The sequence below is a fragment of the Canis lupus genome, chromosome 13, assembly GCF_003254725.2.
Source record: "Canis lupus dingo isolate Sandy chromosome 13, ASM325472v2, whole genome shotgun sequence".
In the NCBI taxonomy this organism is placed as follows: domain Eukaryota; kingdom Metazoa; phylum Chordata; class Mammalia; order Carnivora; family Canidae; genus Canis; species Canis lupus.
The window spans coordinates 33,212,649-33,236,216 of record NC_064255.1 but is presented as its reverse complement, the minus strand read 5'-3'; the positions used below and the strand labels follow the sequence as shown (position 1 = coordinate 33,236,216).

The following is a 23,568-nucleotide window of genomic DNA, read 5'->3' as shown; positions in this document are numbered from 1 at the left end:
AGGTCAATCTTGAAAGTAGCTAGAGTAAAGGATATATTACCGGAAGGAGACCTGGAGCTGAATGATTGTGAATTTCTCATCAGAAAGCATGGAGGCTAAAAAGATAGTGAAAAAAACACATATTGCCATTACTCAAAGGAAGCGATGTCATACCAAAATTCTGTATCAAGCAAAAATATTCTTCTAGACTGAAAGTAAGAAAAAAAAAGAAGTTTTCAGATAAAGGAAAACTAAAGAATATATCACCTACAAACCTTTTCAAAAAGAGATTCTAAAAGGAGTTCTTCAAGCTGAAGAGAAATAACCAAGGGTAACATAAGTCTTTAAGAATGGAAGAACAGGAGAAATGGGTAAACATCTGGGTAAATATAAAAAACTGCATGTCCCCTCTTACATTCTTTAAACTTATGTATGCATCTTAAAACAAATATTGTAACATTTTCAGGTGCTTTTTTTAATGCCTGCAAGTATAACACATTTATGTGAAGGGGGTAAAAAGGTCCTATATCACTTCAAGTTTTCAACATTTTATTTCAATATTTTCTGTAAGTAGAATGTGAAAGGTTAAATATGCAAAGCATATAGTCTCTAGAGCAACCAATAAAAAATACAGAAATGACCAAAATATCAATAGAAAAATTGAAATGGAATACTAAAAATGATTCAAATAATCCAATGCAGGGAAGACAATGGGGAATAAAGAGAAAAACAAAACAAAACAAAACAGGGCAAAGTGAAAACAAATAATAAAATGACAGACTGAAATCCAAGCATATCAACATTTACACGGTATTTTAATTCTCTAAAAATTCTAAATATAATCCTAAATACAATGGAGAACAGAGGAGATCCTATTATAAGCTGCCTACAAGAGAGATTTTTATTACAAAGACACAGATACGTTGAAAGAAGATGTACAGAAAAAGGTACATCATGAGTAGTAAGCATAGAAGTACAGAGTGGCTGGCTATTTTAGTTATCAGGTAACATAGACACCGAGAAACTGTTTTCCGGAGATAAAGAGGTACATATCATGATGATAAAAGGAACAATTAATCAGAAATTTATATGCATTATAATTATCCATGCACCTAATAAAAAAGCCTCAAATTGGATAAAGCACACTTGATAGAATTAAAGGCAGACAGAGAAGGATCCCACAGTTACTGTAGTTGACCGTAATACCACTCTGTCAGTGATGGATATGGCAAGAACAAAAAATCAGTAGTAACATATAAAATCCAAGGAACACTATCCACTGCTTGAAATTTATGGATCACTACCTTCAACCCATATCAAATGCATACCTTTCTAACCAGCCCATGGCACATTTTCCAAGATGGTTGCATTCATGGGCCACAAAACAAGTATCGACATCTTTTTTAATCACACAAATATATTCTCATCACAATAGAGTTAATTTAGAAACTGGAAACAAGATATCTAGAGAATTCTCAAACATCTGGAAATTAAGCAGCACATCTATAAATAATTTATTGACTGAAAATAAAATCACAAAAGAGAATTGGAAAATGCTTTGAACTGAAGGACAATACACCTAACTTGGAGGAAACAGAGCTTTAAAATGCTTAAAAAGAGAAAATAATGACATAAAATCCCTAAGGATCTATGCTAGCAAAAGAAAAAAATAAATGAAATAAAACTGAGGCAGAAGACGAGAACTAATAAAAATAATAATTTGATGATATAGAGAACAAACAGGACCAACAGTCAACAGTAGCCTGGAAACATCAAGAATTACTAGACTAAGCTGACCACAGAAGGAGGAACACAGATCATCTATAGCAAGAGTCAGAAAGAAGCAATTACTACATGTTTTATGAATAGGAAAAGGGTAATAAGACAATATACCAACAATTTTATATCAGCACATCTGATGATTTAGATCATATGGACAAATTTCTTTAAAAAAATTGGCATAAGACATTTGCTCTCTTATTGAAGAAGTTGAATTTGTTAGCGAAACCTTCCTAAAATGACAACTCTAGACCAATTTTCTTTTTCTGGTAAGTACACCAGACAATCAAGGATAGAGAGATAATAGAGAAACAAAGAATTTACATGTGTATGAGGAGACTGGGTATGTTTTAAGATGTTTTGTGGATTGAAAGATCTATAACATTCCCAAAATTATTTTTCCAATATAATCCATATATCTTTGTAAAAATTCAGAGATTACAGAATTGAAAACTATGAAATGTGAAGGTGTACCATTTCTTTTCATTTTTTGACTATACCAATCCCCTTCCTCTCTATCTTCATTTTAAGACTTTTTTTTAATATTCCCTCAATAATTTCTCTACACTCCTATACACACATGCTTCTAAATAAGCCCATCCTAAAATCCTTCAAAATGCCATATATCTTGTATTTCTCAGGGGACACCTAGACTTGGTTGTTTCTGATAATGATAAATGTACCAAAAATGACTCATTTAAACTAATCAATTAGTGGCCTTGAATATTTCCACTCAAGTTCTGTCTATCCTTTACCACCTAACTCAGATAAGGAAGCATATAGGTGAACTTATGAATAAATCAGTGGCTTAATATCCTATTCAATCCAGACCCTAACTCATAATTTTGCCAGGGTTTCCTGGTACTTCTATCCCAACACAGTGGCCGGGTTAGCTATGAATCTTTTGTTGAAAATACTAGATATCTGGAAATAATTTATTTAAATAAAGCCAGCAGTTAGGCATTATGTGTCTTTCTCTCCTTGTATCTGTACCCATATTCAACCCTCTAGCTTATGAGCCCTTTTCTTTTATAAAAAAACAAACAAAATTCATATTCTAGTTTTGCTTTGTTTTAATTTTTGTTTCCTGGGGTTTTGTTGTATCTGAAAGTAACTTGCTGCTTTTCTGATATGTGGTAGAAACAAAGAAAATGTGGAATGAATTTGATTTTTTTTTAAAGATTTTATTTATTCATGAAAGACACACAGAGAGAAAGGCAGAGACATAGGCAGAGGGAGAAGCAGGCTCCATGCAGGGAGCCAAGGATCACACCCTGAGCCAGGGGCAGGTGCTCAACCGCTGAGTCACCCAGGTGTCCCTGAATTTGAAATTTAAAACAAGGGCCTTTTGGGATCCCTCCCTAGGTGGTTCAGTGGTTTGGTGCCTGCCTTCGGCTGGGGGTGTGATCCTGGAGACCTGGGGTGGAGTCCTGCACTGGGCTCCCTGCAGGGAGCCTGCTTCTCCCTCTGCCTGTGTCTGTGTCTCTGTGTGTGTGTGTGTCTCTCATGAATGAATAAATAAAATCTTAAAAAAAAAATAAAAATAAAATAAAACAAGGGCTAACTTTTAGGAAAGATACCTGCATTTCAGGTAAGCAGGGATGATTGAGAGCTGGTATCCTCTAGACATTTCAGTATGTTTCTTGAAAATTAAGCCCTCACTCTATTCCTTAATATACTCTTGTAAAGCAGATTTTCATAATATATTTGCAAAGCACCTTTAATGTCAAATGAGTTCCTGTACTCAACTTCATTATCATAAAAATGCCAGTTCTTCTGTAGTGAGGAAATCCAATTACTTATGACTAAGGTGTTTGGATGAAAATGACAAAACCAACAACTGTTAGTGGAAAAAAAGGCCAGCGTTCTCTATAATCTCACTGGGGTTCCAGTAAGGCTCTATGAATATGGAAACAGGGAACCAAAAGAGGAGGCTTTGCAAAGCTTAGACCACATTCAGTTCTTTCTTCAATTCAATTTTGTTGGCTTTCAAGAACAGTATCAGAGGGAGATTATTCCTCATTACATTTTCTTTTTCACTAATTTGTCAGATTTGCAGGAAATGAGGGAAATTCACAGAGACCAAGATGAACAGTCAGGAACAGAAGAGAACAGGTTTATATACTGTTTATTTATCAGAAGGGGCTTTAGTGAACAGAGCACAGGGTTTTAAAATGAGAAGCATTGTTATTGAATCAGGGCTTGACCACAGGGTGCATTCCTTGGGCAGCCTGCTTAGATGCTCTGACCCTCATATCCCATCCTTACAACGAGGGGGAACATGGCCACCTCAGGGTGACATTGTTAGGGCAATATAGTTGAATATGGTTGAAATTCATTATTATATGCAAAGTTGCAACATAGAGTACATGCACATTGCAGGAGTTCATAGTCAGTTTCTGACATCAAACAGTATCTAATATTTAATAAAGTTGAGAGTGCTCTAGGTGAAGATCCTGGATCTGCGTTTGCTATCTCCTTGATCTAGGGCAACATACTTAATTATTCTTCATCTCAGTTTTCCATCCTGAAAACCAGAGATGATAAGTCTCACTTGCGAGGTTGTCAGGAGTCCAATGAGATGGGAATGACATGCGTGGTGCATGGTCAACGTCAACGTCGAGACCTTAACCCATTCCCTAGTTCCTCGAATGCTTTTCCTCATTTCTTCAGCCTGTGCAGAGAATGAGTGGAGGGTGATGCTCACAGTAAAGGGTAAGTGCAGTGAGGAATAACCAGGAAGCTTTTCTTTTGAAGATAGATCTTATTACTGCAAATGTGAATGCCGACTCACTTTTTCTGAGGGGGTTCCTAATCCAAGTACCCCTTTTCCCAACCCAGATGAAATAACTCCGACAGCACTGACCTTCCTATGTTCTCATAACTCGAGGAACCGATTGCTCCCCAAATCTGGCTTTCTCTTTTTGAAATTATCCCTAGACAACCCTTAATGGTAATGGCTTCATCCAATAGGGAGCGTTGCAAGGATGTGATCCAGGAAGAACAGAGTCCTCCTAAGAAAATGACAGAGTTATTTATTTGTGAAAGTCCCTGGGGGAAATATGTCCCTGAACTCTGTCCCTGCAGCTGACACTAGGAAAAATGATTATCTGCTTTCCAGAGCTTTCTAAAACTAGCTTTACAGCTAAATGATTTTAAGATTCTGACAGCCTATAATTTTATGGCCCTTGGGTTCTAACTCTGTGATCATAAAGATTAAAATTTGTAAAGTGTGTTAATCTAAAATTTAACATGCTGAAGGTCTATGATTTCAGCTCTTCTTTGAATGTTTCCATAAAATACGTAGACTCTACATATTGCATCTGACTGGTCAGAGACCACTCTGGTCTTCCTAGCTAGTCTCTTTCTCTTCCACTCTAGACCCTAAAAATAATAAATCCCTCATACTTTCATGTAGCATCGAATGAATGAGTTGAACACCTATGCACCATGTTTTTTTTAATCATGCTGGTTATTAATCCCTTTAACCAAATCCAATTTTGATATGTAGTACAGCATAAGGGGGTAAATGCCTCATCCAGAAATAACTGGGCTTTTAAACTGATGCAAAGGCAATGCCTCCTTCATCAATAACTACTTCCATGCCCTCATTTTAAAAATCACAAATCTAGGATACCATCCTCTTGGAAGCCTGCCTAGATTAACCAGAGATAATTTCCAAACATATGAAATCTCAATTAAAAATTTTCCTGTAATAAAACCATAATATTCCATCTCTTTAACCTTTTTGAATACATGCTGTAGTCTTTAATTAGTCTGTTTAGATGCAGATTCCCTGTTGGCAAGATCACATCTGGAATATAAGTAATGGCCAGGGACAAGTGTGCAAAGTTGTGCACGCTCAGGGCTGCTTAGTCTGTCAGACTGTGCACAACTTGATGTAGTGACCACTAGGTGGGGGTGTTGCCTTGCATTCTAGGGCGAGGGCGGGGTCCATGCTCACCAGATCCACCATTGTTAGTGCAAAATCCATCGATAAAGCCCTTCCAAGTAAGTGCATTACTTCTTGTCCAAACAGGTGAATCAATCAGCAGTTTCCACTTTTATAAGGATGGCACATTTTTTTTTTTAGGATGGCACATTTTTACAGAGGATTTTGGACACAGAAATACCAGTCCTTGCCACATGAAGTGTAGGGATATTCCCAAGGGAAACACATCCCCCCACACACACCTCCCCCAAAATCAGTAGTTCATTTTGATGTGAAATTTTAATCTATTTTGTGAAGGGTGGCATATGACACAAATGCCTTGGTGTTTAGATTGCCATTAACTTTTCCTCTCCTATTAAATAGGGTATTTGATAAGTCTGGGTTCTGGCTGTCTCTGTGTAAAGATGAGTTTGGTTTATATAAGGTGACAGGCATCTTCATTGAAGGTCATGCACTTCTTAGGTATAATCTGTGGACCTACAATCAAGTTCCAGGCTTTGCCTCTGGCCTCGTGTTCCAGGAATTCTGAGATATGTGATGTGTGGAAATCTTGCTGGTAGGCCAAGATGGGTTTGTCTGGGTGTGATCCATCATAGGGAAGGAGATGTATGATGTTCACTGACATGTATGATCCCACACCACCCTAATGCAAGCCACATAAACTTTTCTAATAGTTGTATTTAAAAAAATGAAAGAAAAGGGTAAATTAAATTGAATTATGCATTCAGGTAACCCAGTGTATCTAATATGTCATTTCAACATGCAATCAACATAAAACATTTATTAATGAGATAGCTTACCTTCTGTTTCCTTTGTGCTAAATTGTAGAAATGAGTGTGTATTTTATACTTTTAGCCCATCTCAATCCAGTTACTATGCTCTTATAGGAAATACGTGATCCATATGTAGGATTTCATACTCCTTGCAGTTGCAAAAGTAGATCTACATACCCAAGTTGTTGCAAACATAAAGATTTTCCAGTAACTGATTGAGTACCAGATTCTCTAAATTTTAAAATAATTACAATGACATAAAACAAAACACTTCAGTCTTTCGAATGCACATGCCATATATCAAGCGCTCAATAACTATGAGAGGCTAACATGTAAGGTATCATGCTACACTGAAAATGATCTCTGTGGATCTTGCTATGAAAAAAAAAAAAAAAGAGGGCAGCCCAGGTGGCTCAGCAGTTTAGTGCCACCTTCACCCCAGGGCATGATCCTAGAGACCTGGGATCGAGTCCCACATCAGGCTCCCTGCATGGAGCCTGCTTCTCCCTCTGCCTCTGCCTGTGTCTCTGCCTCTTCCTCTCTGTGTGTCTCTCATGAATAAATAAATAAAATCTTAAAAAAAAAAAGAGAGAGAGAGACAATCACTGTATAACCCTCCAGGAATTTCCTGAGCTGAGAACAACTGTATCATTGGCGTAACTCATCTCTCCAACATGATCAGATATCTTTCCAACGCAGGACCCTACATTTATGAATGCTTTGTTTTTACTGAGTCTAGTACAGTATTTGTCAGAGTTTAGGAATTTGATAAATACTTGTTGATTTAAATTGAATAATGAGGGACTCCTGGGTGGCTCAGTGGTTGAGCATCTGCCTTTGGCTCAGGGTTTGAGAGGTCCTGGGATCCAGTCCCACAGCAGGTGCTCTGTGGGGACTCGATCCCATCACACGCTGAAAAGTCTCATCATGTGATGAACCTCAGCAGCCAGGAAGTGATGGCACGTATCACATATGATACTGCAGGAAGAACAGTGGCACAAAAGTAGCTTTGGGAGGGCCTGCATGGTCCCAACTCTGCCTCCTTGAGTTACCAGCACCCCCTATCTAATTGCTGTCCTAGCACTTGCACACACTGCTGCATTTTTCTGCAATCGTATGTCATCATTAACCATATGTCTTCTTTCCACCACTTTTTTCCTAGCAATTCACCATCATTAATTTTTAGTACTCTTTCCTGAGGACAGTTGGCTCCCATCCAAATGTAATGAGGTTGAGATTCGTAAAGTTCGATAATTGTCAGGGGCAGAGTATAAATGTGATAAAAGGCAAGTTTCCTTCTTTCTTTTTTTCTTTTCTTTTTTCTTTCTTTCTTTCTTTCTTTCTTTCTTTCTTTCTTTCTTTCTTTCTTTCTTCCTTTCTTCTTTCTTTTTGGTCTCTCAGTCAAATAGATTGACAATGGTCATCTCTGTGAGCTTCATTTGAGTTGGGATTATCAGGGTCATGAGGAAGATTTAGCTCAATACCAGGCAACTAGCAGTCATATTTGATGAATGTTGCAAACATATTAATAATAATTAATGAATTTCATCAATTTTTGTGGGTTAAATTATATCTACAAAGAGATGCATTATTCAATTTATTTATTTTTTTAAGATTTATTTATTTATTCATGAGAGACACAAAGAGGCAGAGACATAGGCAGAGGGAGAAGCAAGCTCCCTGCAGGGACCCCGATGTGGGACTCAATTCCAGGACCCTGGGATCATGCTCTGAGCCAAAGGCAGATGCTCAAACCCTGAGCCTCCCACATATCCCTACAGAATGATTACTAACATTGAAGTAGCATTAGAGAATAGATTGCAGAAAAGCCTTGATCCTGCCCAAACCCACAGTCCATCCTGTCAGCAAGCTCCTGAAAGCAAATGCATAAAGCAGAAAGAATGACCAACATACATCAAAGAATATTTATTCTTAGCAGGCTTGGCAACAAAACTCTGAAACACAGGTTTGAGCCTCATTTTATTCTTCTTTATAATGGAGGGAACAAAAAGGTCAACTTCATTATTTTTATAAAGGGTTGAACACTTGTCAGTATCCTAGGACCTGAAAAATAGCAAGTTAGGGCTGCATGTTTGTTAATTGACTAAACTAGTGAATGTATAAACACTTTATGGGGCCACATGACAGTGCCTATAACTTCTATGCAGGTGTGTATATTTATTTTAATTTTTTAAAAATTTAAGATAATAGGAGATTTGCATACAGTCATAAGAAACAATCTAGAAAGATCCTGGATACCCTTCCCTCCGTTTTTCCCTAATTTTAACATCTCTGTCATGACTTTAAGAATCTATGTCTCCCCTACTCTTTTTTGTGTGAGGTGCTGAAGATAGTAGCAGCTGAAGTTCAGTGGAATTTGAAATGAAGTAGCATAAATCAGGATTCGGAGTGAAGATGTTGTTGGCATCTCTGTGACTGCCCCTCGCCAAGTGAGCAATGAAACTCCCAAAGAGAAGGATAAGTGTTTTCTTCAGACTGCCTTGTTTCTGCGCCACCTGCATGCGCTGCTTTAGCTGTCTGGGGGTTTAGAGCCAAGACTATAAACTGGGGTTTATAGACTTGGGTTGACCTGGTGCCCGGCTGGGGAGGAGCGTGGTTTTTCTGCCCTGGGGAGCCTGACCAAGTGTCACTCCTCTGGCAGTGTCAAAGGAGTGCAGTTCTCTCTCCCTGGGGAAGTCCAGCTTTGCAGTCACAGCTGGAAAACTGGTCGACCAGGTGGACCAGGCCTGCACCCAGGGAAGGCGGTGGGTGATCCTTGTGCTTTCATAGCCCTGCTACTGCTCTGCCAGGGAGGAGGCAGCAGGCACCCCAGAAGATAGTAGCAGGGGAGCCCAGTGTTTGGGTTGGTGAGTGAGAAACACATAGGGGTTCTGGTTCAGACTGTTGGTTTTAACCGAGATGCCAGTTGGAGTGCATTGAGTGGGCAACCAACTAAGCTCTCCAGTACCACGCAGGGCCCTCAGTTCTCTATCCAAGGCTTCCCTGAGGCATGTTTCAAACCTACACCCCACTCCCCAGTCCCAGAGCCTTCCTCATCTTTCTCAGGAAATAGAGGGCTCAGTTGAGGCTGCCTCTACATCCTACTGCTTCCTATTAATGCATATCTTCTGGTGGATTAGGACAATCCATGTCAGCCCCATCCAACTGTTGGTTGTGAGAGGCAGTTGTGTGCACTGTGGGATGTTTAGCAGCATCCTGGCCTCTCCTCACTAGATGCAGATAACATAGCTTTTGTTTTAAGATTTGATTTATTTATTCATGAAAGACAGAGAGAGAGGCAGACACAGGCAGAGGGAGAAGCAGGCTCCTCGCAGGGAGCCCGATGCAGGACTCGCTTCCAGGACCCCGGGATCACGCCCTGGGCTGAAGGCAGATGCTCAACTGCTGAGCCACCCAGGGGTCCCAACACAGCTCTGAGAACCAGGAGTGACTCCTGACCTGGCCCCACATCCCCTGGGGAAGGGGGGTGGGGTGGAAATCTCCCCTTGCTTGAGAAGTACTGCAAAAGACTTCTCTCTTTCATAACTGTCCTCTCTTGCTGTCTCAAGCATCTTATTGCATTACATATTTATGATTTGTTTTCCCATTCTACATCCTTATGTCCACTGCCTCCTTTCATGGTGTACACAAAGCCACACCTGTTACTCCTAGTGAAAAATAAATCAATAGCAAAACTATACAAAAGAAACCCAAATCAAATGGCCTTGACTTTGTGATCCCCCTAGCCACCGGACCACCTCTCTTGGATCCTTCTACTTCCAAGAAAGAGCTACGCTTAATGCCCATGTGTGCACCCTGTGTCCTGTCTATCCTGGTTTCTGATCCCACAACTCCTGGGATTATTTTGCCAACATTTCCAATAGCCTCCCCTTGCTAAATCCTGTGGAGACTTCTAATTTCTCAGGTTTTACAAAGCCTCTGCAAATTATACAACTTTTGACCAGTTCTCTACCCACACACATTTTATACAATTCCCTATTCCTTTAACTTCTAAGTTAATATATTTTCTGGCATTGAATCTTGTGCCAGGCTGGTGTATAATTCATTGGATCCTGTACGTGCATCTAATTTCTCCCTCATTGTTGTTTTAAGTGATTGCTTCTTATGACAGCTGTTGGGGCTCTTCAGTGACCCCCTCATCTTTCTCAGGAAATAGAGGGCTCAGTTGTGCCTGTTCACTTGCACAGCATCCACCGAGTGTGGTGTCTAACATAGAGTCTGTAGTTGACATGATGGCCATTGACAGTCCACTCAGCTGTCTTCCCTCTGTTGATGGCACCCTTTCTGTCTTTTCCACTGGCTACTCTTCATCTTTACCACTACAACCTGGAAACATAGGTGTTTTTCTTTCATCCAAACATCTTCCTGTTCACTAACAACCTCCCAAGGTGAACACAACAAGTTCTGTAACTTCAACAGCCTTAAAATTGTATCAAAAACATCTCTGGTCAAGACGTCTGCCCTCGACTCCATGCTCATATTTTCAGAAGCTCTCTAGACAGATATCACCAAGACGTTACCAAGACACCTCAAGCAAAGAATGTACAAAACTGAACTAATTACATTCGAACCCTCAGTGCCTAACTCATGGAAGAAGAAAAATAAAGAGAAAAAAGAGAAAAATATATTTTAAAAGAAGAAAAGGAGAAGGGGAAAAAAACCCCACATTTTCCCTGTATGTTCCTTTCCTACATCCTGTATCTGGAATCAATTTGACAAAACTAGCAAATGGTGTCTTTCCTATAGCTGCCTCCCTAAAATCCCCACAAATGTCACCAGATCTTTAACTCCTACCTTCTGTATCTCTTCTTAATTAGTAACTGCACTCCCTTTCCTCCATTCCTGTTGCTATTACCTAAACTCAAATATGTTTCATCTCCGTCTCAGTTCTCTTCCTGTTCTGATGTCCATGCTAGAACACAACAGTGCGCACATCAGTTGCTGAGCTACCTCTTTCCCCGCAAGAGAAATGCAATAAGCCTGTACCATACAGCTCAGCATCTTCCTCCACTCCCAAGCAGCTTTGTCCCTGCAGCTTCAGCCTCTCTCCTGATACACTCCAGACTACTTACTGAGGTACAGGGGAGCTGCTCCCCATGTCACCAGGCCTTGGCTCCATTCCCATATCTCATGCAGCCAGCAAGCCTTTACTCTACCTTTAAAAATAACTGGAGAATTGCATTCCACTGGAAAGTCTTTCTCAGGACACGTTCTTCACATTCTGACTCTTCCCCTGAGCTTCCAGAAAGCTCTCTATGTCATAGCTATTTACATACATGGTGCCCTGTTTCCCACCAGCAACTCTGTCTTAATGGGGACCATAGGTTGTGCACATCTTTATCTACAGAGCTTAGCGAATATCCAGCACTTAGTAGATCAGTAAATGTTTATTGATGCAAGGAAACAAAATGATAACATTCTTGTTCCCCTTTTCCTTTCTTTGTGAACTAAGTAGTACTGTGTCTCCATTCTCAGTGGAATACATGGTGAATTTATACTAAAAGGTAACATTTAAATGAATATAATTAAGTCCACAGCTTAGAACAGTCATGTGGCTTGCCAGTCTTAGGAAAACAGAGAGAGTCACCTGCTAAAATTGAAATTTCCACTCTGAATGGCTCACTCAATGATGCTTAGGGTGTGCAGTTTGCAGACAGACTTGTGTACCAGTGCTGGATTTGGTTGGCTTCATATGACTTTTCTACATTTGCAAACTCCTGGTATTTGGGCTTGATATCACATACATAGTCCATGGATACTGCCATGAAGGATGAAAAAGAGATTTTTGCTACCTCTATAAATATTATTTCCACTTAAAATATTTGAATTAATGGGATTTCATAGCTCACCTCATTCCTTATGATACAGACTTCAGTGTCTTCAAATTGACTTCTAGTTCAAGGCTTATTTTATTATTTTATTACGACAAGGGCAAGCATTAAATCCTGCTTCTCCAAGCAGTTACATGTGCCTTGTCACAGAACATGTTCGACTCAGGTAGGCGTTATTGTCTCCATTTTCTGGGTAGAATGGCTGAGCCTGTTGAGATGGCAAATATAGGATTTGAAGTTAGGTCTCCCAGCTGTAAATATATAGCTCAGTTCTGTGCATCCAAACTTCTTCTCAAGTCAACAAATGCAAGTAAGGGGAACACTGGGCCAAAATTTCACCCAAATTCTGGGATGGGGTTAGAGAGAAGAAGGAAATGAAAAACAAGGACTTCTTTGAGGCAGAGTCCCCCTCAGATTAATTTCTAATAGAAACTGCTTACCAGGCAAAATCTCCAGTATGTTCAATTCTGTCGCCAGCTTCATGCTGCATTTAAGGTATTATTGAAAGAAACAGACAGTGACAAGTATGACATTGGGGATTCTCTGGGAGCAATTTATATGGCCAAAAGATGTAGTCGGTTTTCTTCGTCTGATGTGACTTTTGGCTTCCCTTTCCATCAAGATAAGATGATACACCTTAAATACATCAAGCTCGAGGGAACTCAAGGTTTCCACTTGCCTGTCCAGTATAGCAGTCGTTAATCATATCTGACTATTCACAATAAAATTTAAATGAATGGAAATGAAATAAAATTTAAAATTCTATCCCTCCATTGCACTATCCACATTTCAGTGGTTCCATAGCTAAGAGTCCCAAATGAACATCTCCATCATCACAGAAGATTCTATGGGGCAGTCCTATCAGACCCAATACCATTTGCTGCTCTCTGCAGAATCCAGGGTAAGGTACATACCAAGAATTCAGTTCCACGTTTATAAAATTTCTTATTTGCCCTCCAAAAAATACATGGGGAAAAAACTCTCACTAGCTTTGGAGATCTTGGGATTGTAAACCTCATTTTATTTATGTTTTTGTTTGCTGAGACCTGAACAGGCATGATGATGTACAATAGCTATCCTATATAAGCTTGCTGAAAGAATAAACAAATGTATGAATTTATTTGTTTTTCCTTCAATGCTAGGATTTGTGATATTCCTGCAGTCAATTCTACTCATTTTCTAGAAAATATATTCAACTGCTCAGGAAAGTGACCAAAACGTATTGGATAGCCATTGCTTAACCACGCACTAGACTCATACATTTATTATTTAATCTTGTTTCCTACAGAGACACCTGGGTGGCTCAGTGGTTGAGCATCTGCCTTTGGTTCAGATCCTGATCCCAGGATCCTGGGATCAAGTCCCACATCGGGCTCCCCACAAGGAGCCTGCTTTTCCCTCTGCCTATGTCTCTGCCTCTATGTCTCTCATGAAGAAATAGATAATCTTGTTTCCAACAAGAAACTCACTGAAGAAAATATTACAATATGCAGATATTTGCCCAGAAATAACTGCAGAATTGGCTGCATCAGGATTCGCACTCAAGTCTATCAGGAGGCGAACCCATGTTTGCCCTACACCCCAGTCTTCTTGTGCGAGACAGCACCACATCTGGGGAAGGCTAAGAAAAATGAGTTCCTATTTAACATCATGGCTTAATTAAAATGTTTAACATTTATACTCTCCTTCCATTTCTGGAAATGAAGCCCTTCCTTGACTTTCAGGATATCACATTACCTCCCCATTCTTTGACTCTTCCAGTTGTTTCTTTCAAGTCCTCTTACATATCTAAGCATGTTGGCCCCCAAGGTGGAGAGAAGGTTAAGTCTTTGTATTCTTGGACATCGACAAAAATGTGAGTACATAGGGGGACTTTTCAAATATTGGCTGAATGTTAAAGAAAACTGAATGAAATAGTGGACAAGAAACACAAACACACAAAACTACAGGTTCAAGGTTACCCTAAATATAATTAATCCCTGCCTATCACCCTGATACTATCATATTCTTGATAGCAGTCACTTGGTCACTGGAAACTTCCAATGAGGGGGGAAAACTAATTGTCTCAATCAGCTTTTGCTTTTAGAAGAGGATTCCCTGTGATGAGAGCGACCCTCTCCCTCCAAATACTTGTGCACTCTACCTCCCTGTGCTCCCTTGGGTCTCACTCAAGGAGCCTGTCACCTTTTCCATGTGGTAGCTTTTCTGATGTAAGAAGGCACAAAGGTCACTTAACAACCTAAAATTGGCCTGGGACCACAGATATCAGGCTCCAGGTCACTTGAGTCCTCTCCTATAAGGTGAAAATAGGATTTCCTTGATGCCACCACACTGGCCTTTCCTTGCTTCATTACAATTCTTCTTTCAACTTTTGATAAGTGCCTGCAGACACAGTGCCACGCATCTTAACACATGCTCTCTCTTAGCTTAAATTCATAGAGGCACGCCATGTTTCAATACAAAGGACTGCAAACATTATGTATTTTACTCCTTCACACCTCCTTTCTTGTGTCCAGATGAACAAAGAGAAGTCCAAGAGGGTATAGTGACTCAGTCAATGTTACATAACTGGTGACTAATAAAGAGCCAGGATTGTTTTGTTTTGTTTTCTTACTGGTGGAATGCTATCTTCTTGAGTAAGGATTTTTCTTTTTTAAAATAGGCCCCATGCCCAGTGTGGAGCCCAATGCAGGGCTTGAACTCAGGACACAAGATCTGAGCTGAGGTCAAGAGTCCAGCCCTTAACTGGCTGAGCCACCCAGGTACTCCTTCTTGAGTGTACTTCTTAATACAATTTATCTTTCACTTTTGGAAAGTATTATTCTACCTCAAAGACATGAGGAACGCTGATGGCCAACTGAAGAGTTTGAGAAGTAGCAATCATTTATCCCATTTGATCTAGCAAGTGACATAGTGAACTGCTATTTTCCCCATTGGCCAAAGATTACAAACTTTAAGAGTGGAAGGAAAGAATAGTAGACTGAGTTGAAATACTCTAGGTTGTCATCTTACCCTTGTCAAGAACTGTCAATTTCCATAACTGGTAAATGTGGTAATGATCTCTACCCCACAGTCACTTACCTCTGTGACTCTCTGTTTAAAACCCATTAACTCCAGGAAATTGTGACATCACACAGTGGTAACCATGTCCATTGTATTCAGCCCCATATTCTGGGGGACTTGTTCATGTGAACCAAACCCCATTTGTTGACTTTGCTGAGATGATGGATGGGAAAGTACAGTGAAGTATCTCAGAGCCATGTGCCCCAACTTAGGCTTTAAGGCCAGAATAAAATCTCCACTTGCCATGTCACAGTTATTGATTACAGAGCATTTTGAGTACTCTAATGCTGTACAAAGCCCAAATTGTGTCTCAAGTGGACTTTTTCTTTGTTGTCACTCTCTTCCTGTGGTAATGCTCTCCTGCTGTATTTTTGGCTCTGTCATTCCAGGACCCACAGACACCCTTAAGGAGCACTAACTATTCCTGGGTGACCAGTGGCAGGCACACTGTTTTAGAAATGAGTTGCATTTTTATCTTCTTTCATTTAATTATATACTTCTGTCTTCTTTCACTTTTGGCTGGATTGCTGTCCAAATTGATCAAGCCTTGGCCAAGAGGCCAGATTCTGGCACTAATATTTGGAATGTGTCCCTTATGGAATTCCCTTAGCCCTTCAAGGAGATAAATACAAATTAGTCTAAATTAGGCTTAGAGGAAGTTCTGGAGTTTTCATCATCTATTTTTTTCCTAGCTTATTCCAGCTGCCATATACCATGGACACAGTAGACATTCATCTCAGCTCACGGTACTCATTTGTTTAACTAGAACTGGTTCTGCCTGTCAGCATCTGGACTTGAGGTAGAATCAGCTAAGTGTCAAGATGGTTAAATTTTCCCCAGTTTCCCAGGGCTTGCCAAACATGGTCTTTGCTTTTATTGTTGTACCTTCCAACCCATTCTCTACCTTGTAACCAGCACAATCTGTTAACAATATAAATCAGATTATGTCTTTCCTCTGTCTAAATACCCTTCAATAAATTCTCATTGCACTCATAATAAAGTTCAGATGCTTCTCCATGATGAATGAGGGCCCGTTTAAATTACACCCGCCTCCTCTTCAGCTCCATCCCCATTTTGTCCTTGCTGCTTCCTCTCCTGGGATGCTGCTCTCACAGCTCAGCTCACTGTATTTCTGGTGCCGTTGTGGCCTTCCACACTTGGCATTAAAGTATTTATCTAAAACAGATCACTTAAGTATCATGCATCAGGACGTTCTGTTTGTTTTATAGTTTGCTTTCCAATTTGCATCTACTTAATTCATGTGTTTAGTAGTTACCTGTGTTCTGTCCTCTACTCTCTTGGCATGTAAACTCCATCCAGGCACCACTCTTTTTGAGCTTGTTTTCCATTATCACGTCAGCACCTCACGTGGGGCCCAAGCATGAAAGGCCACGAATAACTTATGATTGAAGATTTATTTGGGGTAATATCATTAGAAGAATTTTTATACTATTAGGAGCCATGTCTGTTACTTACCACATGCCTTTGCATCCAGTAACAGGTGTTTTCTAGTACCTAATCAAAGCATCTTTGATATAAATAAATCTTTGATGTCATTAAGATGATTTTATCACCAGAGGACCCGAGGATGACTAAATTCATCTCTGCCAATCACTTAGCTTTTCCCCAGAGGCCTCCAAAACAGATGTATGTATAAGCCACATGGAAAGGAAAAGATGTAGCAATTGAATGCTTCCTGCCCTATTCATATAGTCCCAGGGTAACATTTGGTATTTGGGGCTATAGCACCTCATCCAGAATGTGGTCACTGTTCCTATTTTACTCGTCTAAGCTTAAAAAATGTGCCATAGGAAGGAAGAGATGAATGAGAAAAAGGAGGAAGACCAAAAGACAGGGAAAGGTCGAGATGCCCCTGTCTCTCTATGCTACTGTGGTCCTGTCTCTCTATGCTACTGTGGTCCTGTTTCTTTCATATGGAAGAATGGGAGAAAAGAGAAACCATGCCCAAACTCAGGACCTTTAAGTCACCATGATCCCATTCACCATTCACCATACAATATAGTGACAGTGGCACAGACTCCTTTTTGCTATGCTCACAGGAAGGGGAAGCCAAAGTGCAAAGCATTAGGAACATCTGCTGTCTGCATGGTCCCTGCTGTCATGGTCTTGCACCCACATGTTTTCAGATGGTAAAGACTGCTAGATTGGGGAATGGGACATTTGGAAGGGGTGGAGGAGGAGGGCCTTTCCGACAATATGGCATTTGAACAGATACCTTGTGAAATGATGGAGGAAACTATATGAATGCTGGGGGGAAGAGAACTCTGGGCAGAAGGGCATTAAGTGCAAAGGCCCTAAGGTTGAGTGTGCTTAGCACGCTCTAGAAGAAGCAGGGAGGTCAGCACATTGCCAGAGCAGAAAAGAAGAGTCAGGCTGAGGTCAAATGACAACACCATAGATCCTACAATAATTTTAAAATTTGGAACACTTGGATTTTCTTTTGAATGAGATAGGAAGTGTTGAGCAGAAGAATCATCAATTGACTTAAACATCCAATTTTGATTTAAAAATGAGAGAATATGGGATGCCTGGGTGGCTCAATGGTTAAGCATCTGCCTTTGGCTCAGGACATGATCCTGGAGTCCCGGGATCAAGTCCCACATCGGGCTCCCTGCGTGGAGCCTGCTTCTCCCTCTGTCTGTGTCTCTGCCTCTCTGTCTGTGTCTCTCCTGAATAAATAAATAAAATCTTTAAAAAAATAAATAATAACAAACCGTAAATGAGAGAATATGTGTCCAGGAAGTTGGATGAATAGACTGGGTTCACTCGGTGAGTAGCACAGGGCCAGCACTGGAATGCTGGTCTTCTGGAATGTCAGACAGCCCTATTTCAATAACCACATCACATGGAATACAGTAGATTGGACAGAGACAACACAGGTAACTGAGAGAAGATGAGTTCAAGCTTGGCAAGAAAGAGGAGCCACTGGTCACAACTGATCTCATGATGTCATATTAGTGGGTTTTAGAATTTTTTTTGTATGCAATTTTGTGGTTATCCTGGTCCTTAGAGGATAAACTGTTGTAAGGAGTCTCCTCACGGCTATTTGGTGTGGTAGTGGGGGGGTGGTAAAGAAACACTTAACAGCTCCATCTATTATCTGACTTTCTTCAGACCTGAAACACACTGGTTTCCCTCTACCCTCAATGTTCTGGAAAGAGGGGCCAAGTTAGGACTGCCTACTTTGTCAATCAGGGTTGCAGGACCACTAGCATGTCCAAAATATTTGTCTTTGTTGTGAGTAGCTATTTCATGGCTTCACTAGCTGAAGATTTTATTTTACAGTCTTGAGAAGAGAAAATAAATAAGGAGACTAAAAGCAACCACGTCAGATACATCTTTCAAAGATCCTGCCAAGATCTGTCAACCTGAGCGTCTCTAAATAACCAGTGACAAATGTTGTGTTGACATATTTCTCCATTTCCCAGTGAATAATTAACAGCAAATGTCAGGGAAGGCTGGTGAAATAATTTCAAACAAATAAAAACCCACTTCCAACTCATTTCAAGCATCCATAACCCTCTCTGCGACAGACACAGTTAGGAAACAAAGCAAACTATTCCCCCAAATTATCAGAAAACTGGGAACCTTCTAAGCAGAATTCTTTCTTTCTTTCATGTCAAAGTGAAAACACGTGGAGAGCTAAAAGTGTGGAAAGCACTTGGAGACACCTAACGAAGGGAGTCTGTTATTTCCATGGCCGTGGAGGCAGTGTGGTGTTAAATGAGCAGAACCTCTTATGTCAAATAAATGCAAGTTCATATCTTGGTACCAACACCTTCTCCTTCTCGTACCATGATCTTAAGCTCCTGAATTCTTGTTTTAGACTTTTCATTCCTTAAACAGTAGTAATAACTTCCAGTTTGCAAGGTTGTTGGAAGTTTGAGGTAATACACTTACTTTATAAGGGTCACACCAGGTTTGATGGCACTGGCACTTGAGAGATCATCCATGAGTCCATGAGATTGATGAATGGATATGCTTTGTACCTCCCATAATGGCCTGCACATAGTAGACACCCACAGATTGTGCCCCCTCCACTTACTCTCCCATTGAATACCTCTTCTTTAATAACTGTCTTCATGTGTATTCACTCCCACAGTTGTGGGAATATTGAGGTAGGAACGACAAGTTAACAAAATTCTCTAGGTTTCTTCATGTATCAGGCTGAAATTGTATAATCTGCCACAAAGTTCTTTTGTGTATTATAGAACTGAAGTTAGAATACTATATTTATATGTTACATTAGCTGGATAAGAGAAGGCACTCTACACATAAAAATGAAATTTGAATAATCTGGGTTTTTTTTTGTTTTGTTTTTTGGCCTTTTTTAAGCTGATAGCCAAACTTAGACTTTGTTCTTCCTAATATTTAGAAGGAAAAATTCTTCTCTGAGTATAGCTAAGCACTTTTCATAGCAGAAACATTGAAAAAAAATACATCTCACCTTGGTAGAGATTAATTAATTTACATCTACTCTTCAATTACACAGTTTACACAAACTTTGTATCAAAAGAGAATTAGCAATGAAGACTGAAATGGGAATATCATGCTTATTTCCTGATGCGTACTCCATAATGATCTATGGCTATTTCTTGCCTTATAAGATTAAGAAACTCATATTTTTAATTAAAAAAGATGATTTTAAGTTTTATTTCCACTGCTGTCTTCCTGATGAAAGTGGAATAGTTTCTGCATCTAGATGAAATATCAGATTTTCTAGAGCAGTACTAATCAGTATGTTTGTCTATTTTTTTTAAATTTTATTTTTATTTGATATTATGAAAATATCATCTTAAAGTACTTTTTTGTATTTTCAATTTTGTTATATTTTTTACATACCTCTAAGATTAAAGTAGTACCGTTTTACAACAGAAGTCAGCAAACAATGGCTCACTGGTTAAATATGATCCACCACCTGTCTCCATATGGCCCTCAAACCTAAGAAAGGTTCTTAGCTTTAGAATTATTTAAGAAAAAAAAAAAGAAGAGCAATTTTTGTGACATATGAAAATTATAAAACATTCAAATTTCAGTGTCCCATAAGTAAAGTTCTGTGGGGACACAGTCAAGATCGTTTGTTTACTCCTTGCCCACACTGCTTTGATGCTACAGTAGCCAAGTTGAGTAGTTGTGTTAAAGATTGCAAGGCCTGCAAAGCCCTAAATATTTGCTATCTTGCCCTTTACAGGAAAAGTTTGCCAAATTCCACTTTGCAGTATATTAAGAGATTTCCATATATCCAAACATAAATTTTGAACCAATAGGACAGCAGAGACCCTGAGAACTTGTGCTTTATGCCTTTTAGGCATATCGCTAATCAGAGATGCAGCTTACATTAGAAAGTAAATCTTCTTGTGAAGGAATTTGGTGAATAAAGATGTAAAGAAGTGATGATATTATTATATTAAAATGCTCCATAAATTGCATGAAGGATTTATGAAAATTCAAACTTGCTAACTATGAATTTTTCCATGAATGTCTAAAACTGCTGTGCTTCACAAAAAATATTCCTTCCCAATTGAAATCAAATTTGTTTTCTTTTTTTGTGGATTAAACATTTATGAGTTACATTTATTGGATCCTGAATAGAATTTTCATTTGCTGATACAAATACTTTGCTGGCCAAGGGCTCTGTCTGATTGATGCATGGTCTTCTTTCTTCTCCATCCAAATTTTTAGGTTTCCTATTTCCACCTTTTCTTTGTTGGCATCCAGGCAGTTTGATCTTCTCAGAAAAAAAAAATAAGTGGGAGCACAGGGGACACAAGCTTTTTGATTCAAAAAGCTGATGAAGTTTACAAAACTCTGACCTAAAATAAGATGGTCAGTGGATTTTAATCAGACTTTCTTTTTATTAGAAATCCAATTTTTTTTCTAATACAATTCAACCCTGAGACTGGAGTTATTTTTCTCAGTGATTTCACCAGCAAAAAATGGGGAAAATAGGTGTTCTGCTCTTTCTTTTGTGGTATAATGGCTCAACAAAAAAACAGTCTATCTCGAAATTTAGTTAGTTGTACTGCTTTTCTTTCCAGTAGGCAAGAGAAGACCAGCTGTGAACATGAAAAGAGGTTAACTGTAGGCAAAGCAACCCAGTCGGATGGTCTGGAACATCCAGACAACTTTGCTGCTTATTTGGTCTGTGATTAAATCTGATTTATAGGGAAAGTTATAGCTCATCCAAGCAAAAGATTGACAGAGCTTTGGAAGCTGAGGTTATTACAGATAAACCATATTGGCCTATAAGCATGGGTTTGAGATTCAGATGAGTCTGAGTTGAAATACAGCTTTATCACATAAATGTTATATCTGTAAGAATATTTTTTGACTTTCTGAATCCCTTACCTAAAAATGATGATGATGATGATGATGATGATGGTGATGATAATGACAGTGTCCCTAGTTAGTTCCTTCTATGTAAAGTCCTTAGCATAGTTCCTGGTACACATAGGAATAATACCTGCCATTCAGAATAATAAATATGAAATAAGAACACCAACTACTATTGGTTTTATACCATCACATAGAGGGACATACTCTGACTGTAAGATGGAGTATTGGCATCTCAACTGGAATACCAAATAACAAAACCTACCTCATCTGTTAGTAGATATATTGGCAAATTACCAGAAGAAATCATTGAGGGTAAAATCCAACACAGCAAATTGGTCAAAATCCAGGCTCCATGGGGGTAGTTGGGACAAAGAGAGGGGGAGGCTCAGTTGTCAGTACTGGGGATCTGGTTTTTGTCAGATAAACATAGATGTCTAGATATGATATGGGCACCACCATCATGAAGGTAGAGATGCTTATTTACCAAGCTCCCCCAACTGGGTGGTTGAGAAGAATGAGTTCAAGTCCCAGAAAGAATCCAACAAAAATCCAACAAAAAAGTCAGCATGCATTGATAAGAAAACTCAGACTTCATTTTTCATCTACTTCCTTAAAATCTCAGAAAATATTGCTAATTACATTATATACATTATAAACATCTCCAAGCTGTACAAAGTGGCTGCAACATCGAAGATACATAGTAAGTGCCAGTTGAATTAATAAACATGTGAAATTTATATGGACCAAAGGGTATTGTTTCTGTATTGAGTATGTGTTGGTGAATAAGCTACCATACCTGAATTTAAGGAGCTCACAGTTTAGTGGTGTGAGGAGACATTTTAGTGAAAATTAACATACCTCTTTGATATAATTAATTTGAGGCCTACATTGTAGAATTTTTGAAGTGCCTTCAAACATATTCCCTCATTTGAATTTCAAAACAGCTATGTGAGAAAGACATTTTATTCCTAAGCTACAGTTCAGAAAACAAAAGTCCAAAGGAGTTATATCATTAACCTTAGACTGGATGTTTTTAGACAATGTAATGGTTAATTTTATATGTAAGCTAGACTGAACCATGGTGCCCAAATATGTGAGCAAACATTATTGAGGGCTTTTTGGTGGTGAGATTACAATTTAAATTGGTGGATTTCAAATAAAACAGATTGCCCCCATTTATATGGGTGGGCCTTATCTAATCAGTCGAAGACTTCACTAGCACAAAAGACTGATCTGAAGCAAGAGGGAATAATGTCAGCAGACAGGATTTAGACTTGAACTACAATTTCAACTCTTCCTTGGGTCTCCAGGCTGCCAGCTCACTCTGCAGATTTTGGACTTGCCAGTCTCCATACTTGCATGAGCCAATTCCTTAAAATCTCTCTTTCAACAGATAGATTTTTATATATGCATATATAAAAGATACAGGAGGATAAATGATAAATTCACTCCTACATGCAAACAATCCTGAGTTTGTAATCCCTAGAGAATCAAGATTCAAGTGGAGCCAGGGAGGAGATATTTGCAAGGAGATATTCAAAGGACATCTGGATATAGAGTCTATTATTATTTCTAGGATATAATGGATTGTTCTTGAGACTATGTTTCATCATGAGGCTGAGTCCCAAAGATAGGGTTGACTGACTTGGAACATAGTAACCAATGGCCACATGATTAACCAGTTGAGATTGGCATGTCACCAAGCTGCTGAGTGAGGGCTTTGGCAGCAGGAGTGGCTGTATCAAGATGGTTAAAGTTAGGCCCATAATATCCTCTCTGTTCTACATGGGTAGGTTCATTTAAGTTAACACAA

The 23,568-nt window shown here is 39.2% G+C and overlaps 1 long non-coding RNA gene across 1 annotated transcript; it reads right to left on the bottom strand.

Moving 5' to 3' along the window:
- Positions 1-3,870: 3,870 nt before the first annotated feature.
- LOC112662355 (uncharacterized) lies at positions 3,871-15,431 on the bottom strand. Its single transcript, XR_003138440.1, has 6 exons — positions 15,348-15,431; positions 12,354-12,543; positions 12,092-12,262; positions 6,511-6,714; positions 4,625-4,772; positions 3,871-4,432 (listed from the first exon to the last, which is right to left on the bottom strand). It is a non-coding gene; the product is annotated as an uncharacterized LOC112662355 (long non-coding RNA).
- Positions 15,432-23,568: the final 8,137 nt, after the last annotated feature.